The sequence below is a fragment of the Neopsephotus bourkii genome, unplaced genomic scaffold (assembly GCF_033783945.1).
Source record: "Neopsephotus bourkii isolate Nb327-2 ecotype Australia unplaced genomic scaffold, CSIRO-AGI_Nbou_v1 NB_1279, whole genome shotgun sequence".
Taxonomy (NCBI): domain Eukaryota; kingdom Metazoa; phylum Chordata; class Aves; order Psittaciformes; family Psittacidae; genus Neopsephotus; species Neopsephotus bourkii.
In genome coordinates this window covers 2,623,379-2,638,579 of record NW_026901764.1, presented here as the reverse complement: position 1 = coordinate 2,638,579, position 15,201 = coordinate 2,623,379, and the positions used below count along the sequence as shown (strand labels likewise).

At 40.8% G+C, this 15,201-nt stretch overlaps 1 long non-coding RNA gene across 2 annotated transcripts in view; it reads left to right on the top strand.

Annotated features, from left to right (window-relative positions):
- LOC133218592 (uncharacterized) overlaps window positions 1–15,201 on the top strand; it is a 19,899-nt gene extending 4,698 nt beyond the window's left edge. For both annotated transcript variants that reach the window (XR_009727201.1, XR_009727200.1), the window contains exon 3: window positions 14,949–15,201. This is a non-coding gene — a long non-coding RNA (uncharacterized LOC133218592). The remainder of the gene's footprint in view (window positions 1–14,948) is intronic.

Sequence of the window (15,201 nt, the reverse complement as noted above, 5' to 3'; positions counted from 1 at the left end):
CCAGCAGGAACCAAAAAGGAAGTTTTATATATGTATGTGTTGGTAGGCTTCCAGTACTTCACACTATCAAACCACAAGGACAGCTGATGTAAAGTCTAGATTAGAAATAAAAATAAACACTGGAGATGTGCTGCCCTGCATAGTTCAGATGGCTCCAATTTTTGAACTATGTATTTAAAAACCCCAACAGTTATACTTGAATTCCTATTAAAGACCCTGAGCAAAATTTAAATGTTGTTAATGTAAATGAACTCAACAGCAGTGAAATTGTACTAGTGTAGGTTTTATCCTCAAGAAAGCTTTCAGAACCCCAATTCTTCTGGTTATCTGTTAAGATGAGCTGGTGATGGGAGGCTGGGTCAATAGTATTTAAATTGGCTTTGCAAAACTGTTGGGAAAAGTTACCGGCTCAGATCCAAAACCTATTCACATGTGCCCTTTACACACTGATGGGAGAGAATTGAAGAAAAGAATGATTTGCTCTAAGAGCTGGTTGGCCTTTGGCTTCGTTCCTTCTCCCCTGGCTTTCCACGTGTGCTGCCATGGAATTTCTTTCTCCCTGTGCATGACCTGTCCTGGCACTCATCTTCTTTGAGCTGGGGAAGTCACGGCTGCATCCATGAATGTATGTGTCATGAAGAAGGTGAAACAGGCCCTGTGGGTACGTTTGCTGTGTGAAACTTTCTGGTTAAAGTCTTTGTGCATGTTCCTCTTGGTATTTTGTTTAGCTTGCCTCTTGTATCACTACTTACATTCAAAAGCTATCATCTAATATCTTTGTTTGCTACATAGAAAATAGCTCATTACTTGTATTTTTGACTCTGATTGCCATTTAATGAAATTTGTTCCAGCTTTAACATCACTGCAACAAGCTACAAAGAATCATTTGTCTCAACTGCCTGGGTCAGGCTTGCTCCTGCTGAAGCTCCCAGACGGCAGTTATCCAGGAGACAGGAAGAATGCAGTCAAGAATGACGCAAAAATGGGTAAAAGCCAAGTCTCATCAATCTTTGGTGCATGCTATTACCTCTTCATTGTTCTCTGAGCCACATAGCTCAAATGTATTAGCATATGGAGCTGTTTGGTCGCTTTCTGGTGTCTTGTTCCTTTGGAAAAGTACATACAGATTTCAAGGTGCTTGTAATAGTGCAATATCAGACCATGCAGTCTGTGCTGTTAAACAAGGTTGTACCTGAGAGGTCTGTGGTATATTTCTCTTCCATCCCAGCACTGTCCCTTCCCTGTGCTTTGAAAAGGGGGCCTTTCAGGTACTATTGGTGTCATCTATCATCCAATAGGTGAAATCAAAAAGTTCAGTTCAAGAGCCTAGAGCAATTCAGCAGCACATCCCTAATAATGTCAAACCAGTAACAGGCTAATGCTGGCACTAGCTTTATTTGGCTTTAATATTGTGAGAAATTGCTGCATTACTTTTGGAAATGATAATCCAGCTATCCTCCATTGTGGCATAGTAGATATCTGGGGGTTTGTTCTTAACAGGTAGACTCAGGTTTCCTGTAACTGTTAAATTGCGTATCTTATTGAATATGCTGATACCTTTACTTTCCTCTTGGCTGAATTCTGTCCCAGGCTCCACTGCATCCAGCTCTTTCTTTTAGTAAGCTTTCACCTTGGCTACCTTTTCCCAGCAAACCACTTACCATGGATGCTCTCTTAGCACTTTAAATGTAACATTCCTCTTCCTTGCTGCTTTTACTCCTCTGAGCAATATTTTACAAAAGTATTAATTATACAGTGTGCTTAGATACATCATGCCATTATTAACAAATACATGTTTACTCTAGCTTTCCTCATTTGAAAGCTCCTATTTGTGAGCTATAGCTCACGTGTTATCTGACTGAAAAATAAGTGGATACATTCTGTGCAAAAGCAAAGTTTAACATCCTTTTTGTCAATGGGGGCAAACTGTTCTACAGCTTAAGGGGGTGAAAAAGTCCAGCACGGTGTCAGTTTTCAAAGGACTACAGCTCCCATGATCCGCCACAAAGAATTGGACGTGAGATTTCACAGTGATGCACATTGGGAAAATAAGGAGGTATAAACCAAATTTCCTTTGCTTAAGCAACAGAAGTTTATACGCAATTAGGAAGTCTTAAACAGGGAGTAGTAAACTTTCCTGGAAAACCCAGGTGGAAATCTGTGTGATGGTAAACTGAGAGAGGTCCAACTGAGAGAGGCTGAGAAAGATGGCTAAGGGGCTCTAAGGAAACTGTAGATTTCAAGTAGAAGGGCTATTAACCACGAGTGTTTAATTGTCCAAGTAAGGATGACTAACAAGTTACAGGAATGTAAGTTTTAAGTAAAAAAGCCTAGATTCTAGTGAAGTGGAAGAAAAAGGAAGACTGAAAGAATGAAGTACTTGCCTCCATGCCCTGTGTGGGCCCACAGGTCTTTAGAGGCACAGTGGGATGAAGGCTCCTATTTTTCCTGCACCAGGACAAATGCTGTGATCAGGAGTGAGGAGGTGATAGGTGCTGGTTGGTTGTTAGAGCAGCTTTAGTTTTTGTAATGGGCTTTACAAGGGGCAAGGGCTTAAGGGAAGAATTAGAAGCGACCTCCCTGTCTGTGATAGGGTAAATTGATGGGATAAGAAACTTGGATACAGACTAGCTGATAGCAAGTGGTAAGAGACAGTTGAAGGTAGCCTTGTGTTTTCTGCGTCTCCACCTACAACTGTAATCTCAGTTTTGATCTCTCCTTTCGAAACTGTAGGTGTTGGTGATGATCTAACCAGCACCTGCCTCGCCACCCATTTTTCCTTGCAGTGCTGGGTAGGTATGAGGGCAGCTGTATGGTGTGATGGCAGTGGGTGTCACCCTGGCAAATCCCTTTGAAGGATTACCCCAAAATCACCATAATTTTCCTTTTGACCTTAAACCACCTCCAATTCATGATGAACAAACTTGAAAGGCACAGATGTGCAGAGCAGAGAACATCTAAGCTCCACACTACTAAAAAAACACAAGGAATGATTCCTCTGATGTTTATTGTGTATTCTGTCCTCCCTGCGTATCTCTATACAATGAGTTTACTGTAGTGAAGGAGGATCAGCACAAGCTGGATGTGGCTTTGAGCAACTTGATCTAGTGGAACGTGTCCCTGCCCATGGCAGGGGAGTTGGAACTAGACGGTCTAATTCCAACCCAAACCATTCTGGAGTGTTCTATAATGTCCTTCTCCCACAAATCAGAACAATATAGCTAAACCAGCTAGCATTAGATGTTGAAAAACATTCCCCCCCTCCCAAGTTTAGATTGTTGGCCTGACTCCTGCTGTGGTTGATCACGCTGATCCTTAGGAACAGAAAGTACCTTCCTGTAAACTAGCAGTAGTAAAAAGAAAAATCTTACTAGCCCAGGCTAGTTATTGAAAATGCACTGCATCTTTTTGATCTGTTTATAACGTACTCTGGTTACCCAACAGATCATATGTGTTAATTCAGGTACAAGAGCAGTCTTTGTTTTGATTTGGGATTTGTGCTTGGTTGTGTACTGATAGGAATACAAGATACAATACAATTGACTTTTTAAGGTTTTAATATTAAACATGGACCTACATATATTTGCGATCTCCAGCAATTCCCCTTGAGATTGATTTTTTTTCCTTTGATAATTGGTCTTGCCAAACCCAGTGTTTTCCATTCTTGACTTGGATCATCTTGGTTTCATCAAAACTGGTTCTATATAGAGTGCATTTGAGTGAGGATAGGGAGTACCTCTCTCTCTCTTGTTTTAAGATTAATTATTTTGTTGAAAGGCTATTTTGTTTAGAATAAGAATGTGTATCTGTGCCCCTCTCTTGTTTGCTTATAGTAGTTCTGCCCCAGCTGGATGAAGTACTTTAGTTGTAGGTACAAACTTGACAAAGACGAAGACTGTAAAAGCTGTCCAAGAAGCAGGATGAATAGCTTGAGCTCAGCTCTAGGCTGCTAGTAGGATCAGAATTGGCCAGTTAGAGTACATGTGTCCCATGTTCCAGTATAGACTTCTCATATATTTAGAAAATGACATTGTCTTCATGATGGAAGTATCATAAAGCTGCCCAGATTTGGACATGGCATCAGCTTTTTAAAACATTGCTTGTAACTGCAGCTAACTCCTTGCTGCTGTGTGTGTGTGCCAGCTTTGCTCCTTTTTCTCCTGACTAGGACTGCTGCATTCACTGCTGAAAGCAAGGGAAATATATGTCCTGGTCTTTCATGGAGGGCAGGGTGGGGCAAGAGCTAGGATGGGACATTGCTGTGGAATTAGTGAAGCGGGACGGTGTGTATATGCACATGCAAAACAGGAGCTCTACTGCAATGCAAATTACAGCTCAGAGGTGTAATGCTAACTTTGGTTGCATGGGATAATATGGAGACAGCAAACACACTGTATTCTGTTTGTGTGGTCAGCAAACACTGTGATTTGTTTGTGTGCATGTAACTATTTCAAAGCGTGCAGGACCACACTGCTCTTGGAGTAATTTGTCCTCTCTGCTGCATGTACAGCAGTGCCTGCAGCCCCTCAAGAAGCGCGCTGTGGCTTTGCCTGCCTCCTTTGTTGCTGGTTGGCTAGTTTCCCCCTTTTTCTTCTCCTGTCTTTTTCCTCCTCTGACAGAATAGCTTCTGGGAAAGCTGAGTATTTACAAAGCACTGCAATGCAAGCAAACCAACTTCAAATGAACCTTGACTGGGAAAATCTGTGCCACACAGCATAGTCGTTCCAGGGTGCAGTATGTGTGAGCTGCTAGAAAAGACTGCCATGCTGGTGAGGAGCCCAAAGGACCATGCATCCTCACAGTCCTTTGCCAACAGGAAACAGGTTTAAAGTAATTAATGAATTAGTTTTAAAATGTTAATTTATTCTTATTTGATAGGCCTGTACACTGTATAAAGTAAACATCAGTTTTCAGAGTACGCTATTGAGACAAAGGGCACTATACCACCTCTTCAAACCCTCATACAAGTGGTATTTGTAATGCAGGTGAATGGTGGTAACCACATTTTCCTAAGGGGAAACAGAAAAGCTGTGCAACATGCAGTGGGGTATAGGGGAGATTGATTCAGTATAGAACTCTAGAGCTTCTGGCCAACAGATCTGTACTCTGGACCTTCTTTGTTAGCTGAAGTAAACCAGTACAAACGTAAAACTGGAGAGATGTGTTTCTAATTGAGAAGCAGAACCACCAAGCAGCTAACTGGGAGGAGGCTAGTTACAACTTGTCCAGCTGTTCTGTCCCAACAGCTCACCTGATGGTGTAATATATTAAAAACAGCAGTAATCCTGCTGTCCAGTAACGTGTGTAGGCTAGTTACTACAGCTAAAAGCAGAGATGTAGGAAAGAATATCACAGGTAAAGCCAATCCAAACCTATGGCAACAAGTCTTTCAAAGGATTGGCCATTGAGACGACAGATTCTTAAGTTACACTGTCTTCCACTGCTTATCAGACTGCTGCTTGCTGCCCCTAAGCCCTCAGCTTCATTCCTCATTTTGCCCTGTGGCAACATCCAGCTACCAAAAATTGTAATGCAGTTTTATGTGTGGAACTTGCTGGGGCTTCTAGGGCAACATGTCTTCCCTTGCTGCACATGTAGGTATGGGCATTAAAGAGAAGACAACATTGCCTGCTTCCACACCTAAAGCAAGAGAATTGTTAATTGAGTAGGAAATATTAGGCTACCTTTTGAAGCTGGTTTTCTAATTTAGACTGACACCCTTAGCTATATGCCTTGGTACCCATGCTTTGGGGAAAAGAGGTAGAAACAGCAATGGAATATTCTGATGACAAAGCCGCACCTGGTCCTGAGCAGCAGGGTTGCTGCTGTTATGCAGGCTACCAGGACACTGGGCTCGTCTGATGAGTACTGCTTATGGCATAACTGTCTGAAAATCTGTCCCATATTCAGGATTGTTCCTATGACCCCTGCATCTTCTTGTGCATTGCAAATATTTCCTTGCACAATGCTTAAGCAAAGGGAAAATGAGCCAGAGCTGTTTGAACATCAAGCTGTCCAGCAACAGAGCACTTAGTGCCTAAGGTAATCATGAAGAATCTTTCACATGCCACCAAAATATAATTAAGATGCCGGATTACCCAACGGACTTCTTGATTCATAGGACTAGGACTTATAAGCATGAGAAAAGTAATAGATTTTATTGAGTAATCTGTGTGTTTGGATGCACAATCCTTCAAGCTAAGTCATTCTTGTAGGCCTGGGAAATCCTTGAATGACGATTTCTGCCATTGCCACAAGCCTTCATTAAAACACAGAGCAAAATCCTCTGCATTCCACTTATCATGTAATACCAAGGAGAAAACACTGTGAGTAAAAAGCCTTCTCTAATGGTTAAACTCCTGCCAACCTAAGTAGATATCTTCTTTTCTTATGGCTGCAGAAATGACCCCTTGGATGAAGCTCTGTCAGCAGTAAGTGATTAAGCTCTGTGTGCATCTGACTGCCAGCTTGAACACCGCCTCCCCAGATGCAGCAGCTGGGCTCCAATGGATTTCATGTGCACGTAGGCCTGAAAGGCACAATAATTTTTAAATAAACGTCTAAGTTTCAAGTTTTGAGGGGCTTCTTAAGATACATGTCAGTAATAGTATGAATGAGGAGGTAGGTCTTGAGCTATGTATTGCTGGTAAGCAAACTAAAACTCTCTACTGAGAATAAAAATACATCTATATACATGCATATATATGTGTGTGTATATATATGTGTATGTGTATTTTTAAAGAAAGACATCTGGCAGAAGCAATGTCTTGCAGCAATGAGAGCCTCCTGCCTTGCTCTGGTTGGTGTGGCAGTTTCAAAGACCTTGATGGCTGGGGCAGCTCTGCACAGGAGGAGTAAGCCACAGATGCTGATTACAAAGATCAAAAGGGAAAATCCTAACAATAGCATCATAAGCTAATGCTGACACACATGGAAAGAGCTTGACAGAGTTATGTTGAAGGATTGTTTGGTATTGTGTAGATTTCTATGCAGGGAAGGCTGGCTTTGGATGTTTTCTGTTTTTTGGTGGCAAATATCTAGGAAAGAGAGGAGTGGAAAGGGACATGAAGAGAGAGACAGAGAGTGTTAATGGTTTGGGTTCTGGAGAGCTATGACTAGAAAATTATTTTTTCCCTATGGAAAGAATTGCATCTATTTTTTTTATTTTTTTTTTTTTTCAGCTATTCAGCCCTCTTCAGACCATACAGGCTTTTTAGGAGTTTGGCAGAAGGTATGCAGAGCCAGACTTTGATCTTCCTCTCTTCTTTCTGCATGCATACTAAAAAGCAACTCTGGAATGTCCTAACATTTCTTGTCATAGCTATCTTTTAGTTTTCTTGTTATTTAGCACCATATGTCACTGTTTCAACAGCCCAGTACTGTATTTACTGGAACCCGAGTGTATGCAGTAACATCACAGCTCCCGTATATGATGTACCAGCTATACATTACACCAAACCTCAACAAAGAAGTCACTTTTAATCATTTCTCCCATTCTCAGAAATGCATTTATATATGTGTTCTCTTACCCATGGTGAACCAGTGTTTGGAAGATGCTATTAAGGGTAACAGATGTATTTGAATAACAGGGTTATTCTGATGTCTTATTGTTCATTGGGATAATTCCTTGAAGTCAGGGCAGTTCTGAAACGTGAAAGCAGCATTAAATAAGAAATTAAAAACAAACCCATGACACTCTCCCTGAGTGAAAATCTACAATGAAATGAATCACTCTTTTAACTAACTGAAAAATTCTTTAGACATGTTTCTGCTATGGCAACTGGGCCAGCATTAGGCTGGCTGATGGGGTTTGTGAAATCGTCTTTAGAACCTTCCACTCTGATAAAAAATCTTTCCAACTCCTAATAGTCCAGCTGGCCCAGTCTCTTTCCGCAATGCAAGTGTATATAAGTCCTTGGCTTTTTTCCAGCCACTCACATAAATAAGACCATGTATTGAGTGCTAGGTGTGAAAGAAATATACATGTCTTTAAAAGTTAACAAGAAAAGTATTTTTGTTTGTTTAATTTAGAAGCCAGCATTCTCCTTCCTGCTTTTTCTAGTTGCTAATAGCAGGCAACTTCAATCTCTGCCAGGTCCTGAGAACAGCTAGAGGCACTGACTACACAAGAGGACAGGATTTACACCTTTCCATTTGGCTGACTTTGCCTAATTTGGCAGAAGAAAAATCTTTGGCATTCTTGGTTTTAAGAAATCTTCAAACTAAGCGAGGCTTGCTGAACTGTTGTCTGAGGTCTGGGGGTTGCTAAACTGTTACAGCATTTTGGAAATGAATTGGCTAAAATAGCACAAACATTGCTTCTATTATTCCTAAAACACCCTAGAATTTACCTGCTTTCATTTTCCTTCACAAACCAGTACTGGGGACAAGGTTTGCAGTTAAAAGTCATCCCATGGGTATTTCCTCAATACACATTTGTTCAGTTCTTGTTCTGCGAAGATGAATACTTGATTGAAAAACTAAAATAAATTTGGAAATCTTTGAGGAGGAGAATTCTTGAAGGTCTTTAGCTAAGGTGAACCCAAGCCCTTTCAAACTGATTAAGAGACTTCTTAAAGGCAAGCAGATTGATGGCAAGATTACAAAGAACGTCGGCCTGTTTTGGGGGAACTCTTCATGCCTAGATCAAAGATTACGTTCTAGAAAATGAAAGGGAAAGAAAAAAAGAAACCTTGCTCAGCACCTCTATATAGATGGAAAGCACTCAGTGCCTCGGTCTGGCACTGGACACGCTGAAAAGTGCTCAGGTCTGAGAGCTAGCCTGTAGGTCAGCTTAGTCTCGGTTGGCCTCTCTAAAGAGCAGAGACAGCAACAGGCAGAGCAAGGAATTGGCATAGCTTGGCCACTTCCCACAAGTGGCTGCTACTGGTGGGTGCCTGGGGCTGTGGTAAGGTGGATGTGGCCTTTCCTTTGCTAACCTGCTATTGAGAGGCCCCTCTGCCCAGGGTTGCCAGCCCCCCTTGCTCCCTACCAGGAGGAGTCCAGAGGAAGAGTGGTGTCAGGAGAGGAAGCCAGTGACCACATGTGCCACCATCCAGGTATGCCTGACAGCCCTCCCGGGTCGGGACTGGCCCTGCTGCTGCACTTCCTGAACTTGGAGGGAATATTTGCTCAGTGACTCAGGGAACAGGGGCTGGAGCCTTAGCCAACCATAAACACTGTTTTTTCACAGGCAAATGAATGGGAAGTGTTTCTAATATGTGTATATACATACAGTTACCTTCTACATTGCAGACATCAGAAATAACCCTTACAATGGCCTTTAAAGTAAAATTGAAGGAAATGCAATATTGGTCAAAAAAATGAAACTGTATCATTTTGAAAATGCCAGCATATTGTGATTGTTTTATATTTTCACCTCCTTTTGTTGTTTTTTTTTTATACTATAGTCCTGAAACACATAGAAAGTAATGAACCATATAACTAAATATGTATTAGCGGTTGAAAAAGGTTTCTGATGATAGCACATACCTGTTCCTAGTTGCTATAACTTCTGAACTAGAAGAACCAGGAAAGTAGGCAAGGGAGATTATGGTCAAGCAATTTGCAGGATTTTGTGTTTTTATTTCTCCACTCCCAGGAAGGACCCCATTGAACTGAGAAGACGAAAATTATATTCCAGAAATAATTCTTATTTCCTGTCTTAAATTTACTACTAGTATTCTCTCTATATACTAAAAGGGAAGTGTTTTACAGATTCAGATTTTATTTACAGTGATATCAAACTTGCTGTTTGCTCAAATTAAGGAATATCATGGATATGTGCAATAAAGAGTGCTATGTGCAAGGTAGCTCATCTGAGGATCATTGCTTGGCTTATGCCATATGGGCAGATTCTGTGCACACACTAACAGCATTTTAAATCAAAATAGTGATTTTAGTAATGACATGAATATAACATCTCCTAGCCAGGTAGCTGGAGCCAAATAAGCCTTGCGATATAGCCACAACTGATTTCAAACCCTAGAAAGAATTTGGCTCAGAAAGACACATCAAGAAATGTGATTGCCAACCTGAGTATCACCTGGAAAAGCTGTTACTGTTTATTACAATATCTTTGGGGTTTTTTATCAGCATAGACTGTTGTATAAGATACATCAGTAACAATAAGCTTTTGTTAACATACACTGCATTTATACTAGAAAGATTTTGCCACATATCTGATACATCCATCCTGGGAAAATGGTCTTGCATATAAATTTTCATTCTAATGTATATAGCTTTTCATCCATTATGATCTTGGGTTTTTACTGTACTTTGTCTTGTAATATCTTGAGAAACTATAGCCATTTCATGGGAGTTGCTTTACCAAGTATTAACGTACCAGGGAACTATTTATTTAGGCAGTTCCTGAAGGTAAAACAAAACCTTTTGGCATCAAAAGCTTATCTTTACCTTGCATCGCTGTCATGACTGCTCAAAAAGCCAGCCTTAGCACACATGGGGCTGATTTACCAAGCCTGCTGTACTCTCTGCACAAGAGAGACATTTGCATACATAGATGAGCTTGTGCATGTTCACAGCAGGTTCAAGATGTCTAGTATGTGATTTTTTTTCTCTCCTTCACTTTAGGCCTTCCTTTAGACTGAAAGTCCAGGAACTGTAATCCCATTCCTGAACACATGCCTTCCTTACAGCCACACCTTCCCCATAACCTGCCTTATCTACATCATTTGTGAGCTTTTTTGTAGAAGACTGCCTATTTTTCCGTGTTTGTCTAGTGCTGTATAAAGTGCTATAAAAGTACTGGGTTTTGGCCCTTAGCTAACAGTGTAGTAAAGATAGTAGCAATAATCTTAATGGTTTAAAGAGGCATCTTGTCTGAATTTATTGTCATGGTATAATATTTGTTAAAAGGTCACTTTTTTGCATTGAACACAACCTTGTGAGTTGAGAGCTGTTTAGTAGCTGAAGGACTGTCATGTTTTACATGGATTTCACATTTTTGTGCAGAACTAAAAAAGTGAACAGTTGTACTTGGCAATGTACTTAACTCTTTGGAGGTTGTGTGCCATCACCATTTCTCAAACACCTTTGACTGCTGAAAGTCTTGCTCCAGTTTCACATTTTCACCATAGCCAGGAGTTACCACTAGCCCAACTCTGCCAAAAAGGTGTATCCAGGTTAACAAATGCACATCACTCTGCTTCAGGCAAGTTCTGCCGGGTTAGTTCAAACAGCTGACAAAGGCAGGCTTGTACTAACCAACGTGGTTTGTCTCAGGCAGATTAGGAAAAGAGCAGCACAATTCCAATTTATGGAGCTGAGGGAAAGGTCCTGATTTCTGCGAATATCCATTCTAGATGCTTGGCATCTTTAGTCTGCAGAGCCAGGTCTGGAAGAGGATGTTTACCATCAGCCTCCAAAATAATGACTGTTTCGTCAGGCTACAGTCATGCGGTCACTGTAGAAATGTCTTTGTGGCACTTGAAGACGTCCATTCCCACCCATAAACTGGAAATTACTCTCTTCCTGGTACAGCTCAAATGTCAGAATAAATCATCTGGGCATGTGTTTCAGCGCAAAGGCAGCAGGTTAGTATTCTGGTAAGAGTGATGTCAGTTCACCTACCTGACTTTCCTCTGGAATTTAAACACTGGTTCTTTTATGCAAGTCTTTTACATTAAACAGTAGGGCTGACTCTCCAGCTGCTGCAGAGCGATGACAAACACCATGATGTCAGTCACATCTTAAACTGACACTGCTGCTTCTCCAGTAAATATCTGATCCAAGACTGAAGATTAGTCACGCTGCTTCTCAAGGCTTTCTACTGCAGTGTAAAGTATCTGGAAAGTATGCAAAGTACAGCTGGTTTGGAGATTTCTCCTGTGCAGAAGCTGCTTTTAAAACAAGTCATATATTTCAGAAGGAGGAAATTCCCATGTGGGAAACCTAGAATTCTTACCTGAATGTGAAAAGGCCACAAATGTACAGGCATTTTAAATATGCCTGGTGACAAATTCTCTGTCACTTAGCAAACAGGAAACGTCAAAATAGCTGAGGTGTGAAAGTCAGTAACAGCCACAAATAAAATAATCTCTGGTGAGTGTAACTGTGAAAACTCTGACATGTGTTTCTCCCTCAACTTTCAAGCAACTTCCTCCAGTCCCAAAGAAATGGAATTGGTGTTAAGAAATTAGATCTCATAAGAATAAAATCTGTCAACTGTTGTGGAGCACATATTCTCTACCAGCATCTTGTGTGCCACAGCAACAGAGTGGGTGAATGCTACCAAATAGCTACAGTACCCACCTGCATCTGCATACGGTGCCAAGAACTGCTGATGCAATTACTGCTGAAGCGAGTGCCTCAGCAATTCCAGAGCTTCTGTCTGGGAAGAAAGTGGCAGTTAGCTAGTCCTGACAAAATTCACCTTGTTAGGACTCTGACTTGGTATTTAGTAGGTTACAGAGCTTCATTTGACAGGTTGAATAGTGAAGGATGTGTCGCATCTGTAGGTAAATAGTTTTAGGGAATAATTACCTTTGATATTGCATCGTTTCTAACCTTGCTTCACTTTCCAACTGTTTTGTTAAGTTGTCTTTTCCTACTTGATTTAAATGGCAGTACTTTCAGAAATCACTTTCCCACATGGGTGCTTTATACACCAAGATCAGGTCACCCCTAACCTTTTGATAGGTGTTTGTGTAGTATGATGGTGCAGTTCAACCTTTCAGTTTTCACTTGGATTTGTGCACAGTATTTTCTGCCATGGTTTTTAACAGAAACTTTTTTATTTTCCTGAAAAGTTGCCTTGAGTGTTTTGCAGCATGGCTCTTTCTGGCCATGACAATCTCAGAGCAGATTGTCATGATGCGGTAGGACAAATTTCTGAACCTGAACCATGTGTCTCACTGTACCACTGCAGCTTTCACTGCTGGCTGCAACTGCTGCAGCATGAATTTCTTTTGTAATGTGAGTGTGGCACAGAAGATTTGCTCCCACCAAATCTCTCTCCACTTGACAGTGAGGCAATGGTCTCACAGCTAGAAAATGGGTCTGTAACATAAGAGTGTCTTTTCTCAATGTGGTAGCATCTCCTGTTCTAGCAGTGGCAATGTAGAGCAGACACAGACATTTATCCTGTTACATTGTACTGCTGTAGTCCTTGTTTGACAGAGACCAAGGTGTGTATGAAAGAAGCTGATGGTGCAGTAGTTACAGCCGTAAGAGAAGCTGCAGCGCTGGTGAATTATAGGCCATCTTTTTGCTGGTGTATTTTGCAGTCATACTGTGCAAGATGACTGTCAAAGGCATGCATTACAGAATTGAATTTTTACTTGAACTGAGACTTGAATTAGTCTGTTAAGCACTTCATTATTATTCCATGTATTATTCCAACAATCTTGAAGTGGGTCAGGTACTGAAAGGGAAGCCACTGCTGGTTGGACAGCATTAATTTTGGTTATTATGTGCATTGTCTGGTTAGACCTGTTTTTAAAATGTGCCACTACATGATGGGCTTATTACAGCAACCTCATCATCTCTGCTGCCAGTCCTGTAAACAGTCCACTCCGTGTCTGCCGGTGCTAAGGGCAGGTCTTGTGCAACAAGGGGTGGTGGAGTCTGCTGTTGGGTTGGCTGATGAGATGTAAAGGAATACACAGAGCTCTAAGGAAGAGCATGGGCTAACAGACAAAACCCCTTCCTGATGGGCATAGCTGAATTCAGGTCAGTAATGAGAAAAGAGGGTTGAGATAGTACCACCATCTCTTTTTCTTCCTGCTTGCAAGAGTATTTGAAAGTACATTAGCCTGTGTTAATTTGGAAACTGTTAAGCTGTTTAGACTGTCATCTTTTAGCATTTACTCTATTTGTGGTGGTATTTAAATGCATCAGAATTTAAATTTAAACACAGCCCAGCCAATGTTCTAAGCAACAAGTTTCCATGAGGGAACAAGCAAATAACTTTATGCTGCCAGTTTTGTTTCTTGTCTCTCCACAGCCTTTCACTGTACCCCCATGCCTCTCAGCCAACTCCACTGCCTCCAGCACGTAAAAAAAAACAAAACAGTAAAACCTAACTGTGCTCCTTTTCAAAGAAAATAAAATATTATTTACATTATTTTTGTTGAAAGAAAGAAGCAAAGAAAAAAAATATTACATATTCTCCAATATTACATATCCAGTTTTATTATGTTGAATTATATTTTTCCTTAAAGTCCTCTGAAGCAGTGATGGAGGAAGATAAAAACAAGCTTTTTCTTTATCGAGGATATGCAGAAAAGAGGTCTCAAAGTGGATAGAAATGATGTGAAACAGTATGCTTTGTAATAATTCTGTTTCTTTGAAGAGAAATGCAATATGCCCTGGTAAATCATGTTTCTGAATATTTACCATCTTTTTACAGGAACCTATTGTCCTGGTACCTGTAATCTTATCAACCTTGTACACAGATCAGTCAGTAACTGGTGTGATTTGCAGGGAAAGGATTAAGGCACTAAAACCATACATTTATCTGGTTGTAATGAGCTTTGTTGTTCTTTCAGTGATTTGGAATAAGATTCTTTTGGTAGAATCCTTAATACCATCTATTAAAAAACACCCTGCGGTTCAGTCATTGGATACTTGTTTTGCTGGTGCGTATCTCTGTCTTGTTACAAAATATATACTTTTTTCCCCTCAGGTTATAGAAATTGTAGAAAATTAATTTGTTACTGTATTTCCCAAAATAGTACCCTGGGAAAGTGAGAGAACTGTCTTACACATTGATTACTGTGTCATCATTCATGCAAATCTGAACGACCATCACATGCAAAGTGATGCAGGCACTTACAGAAAGAAAAAATAAAGGGGGGGGTGGAACAGGGAAGGATGGGTAGGGGAAAGAGGAGAATAAGCTCTCTTCCTGATTCTGGGCTTTAAAAGGAAAGAAGTCACAGTTTCTCCTACCACAGTATACTGTTTCTGGGGTTTTTTTTCTGCAGTAGGTCCTTAAAGAGAGGTCAAGCCCTGAAATGCTCACACCTGTGTTTGCAGTCAGACACCCCAGTGCTCTGTTGATCAGGATGCGGTCGTTCTGTTTCCTGCCGTGATAGAAGTGCTTGTGTATTTCAGTGGTCACACACCACTGATGGTTGCAGCAGTGAGGGAGTATGTAAGGGGGACCTGAGAATATGTATGTATAATTCCATGGAGGTGATGGATACTTTAAAAAAAAATAAAAATAAATCTAAGTTC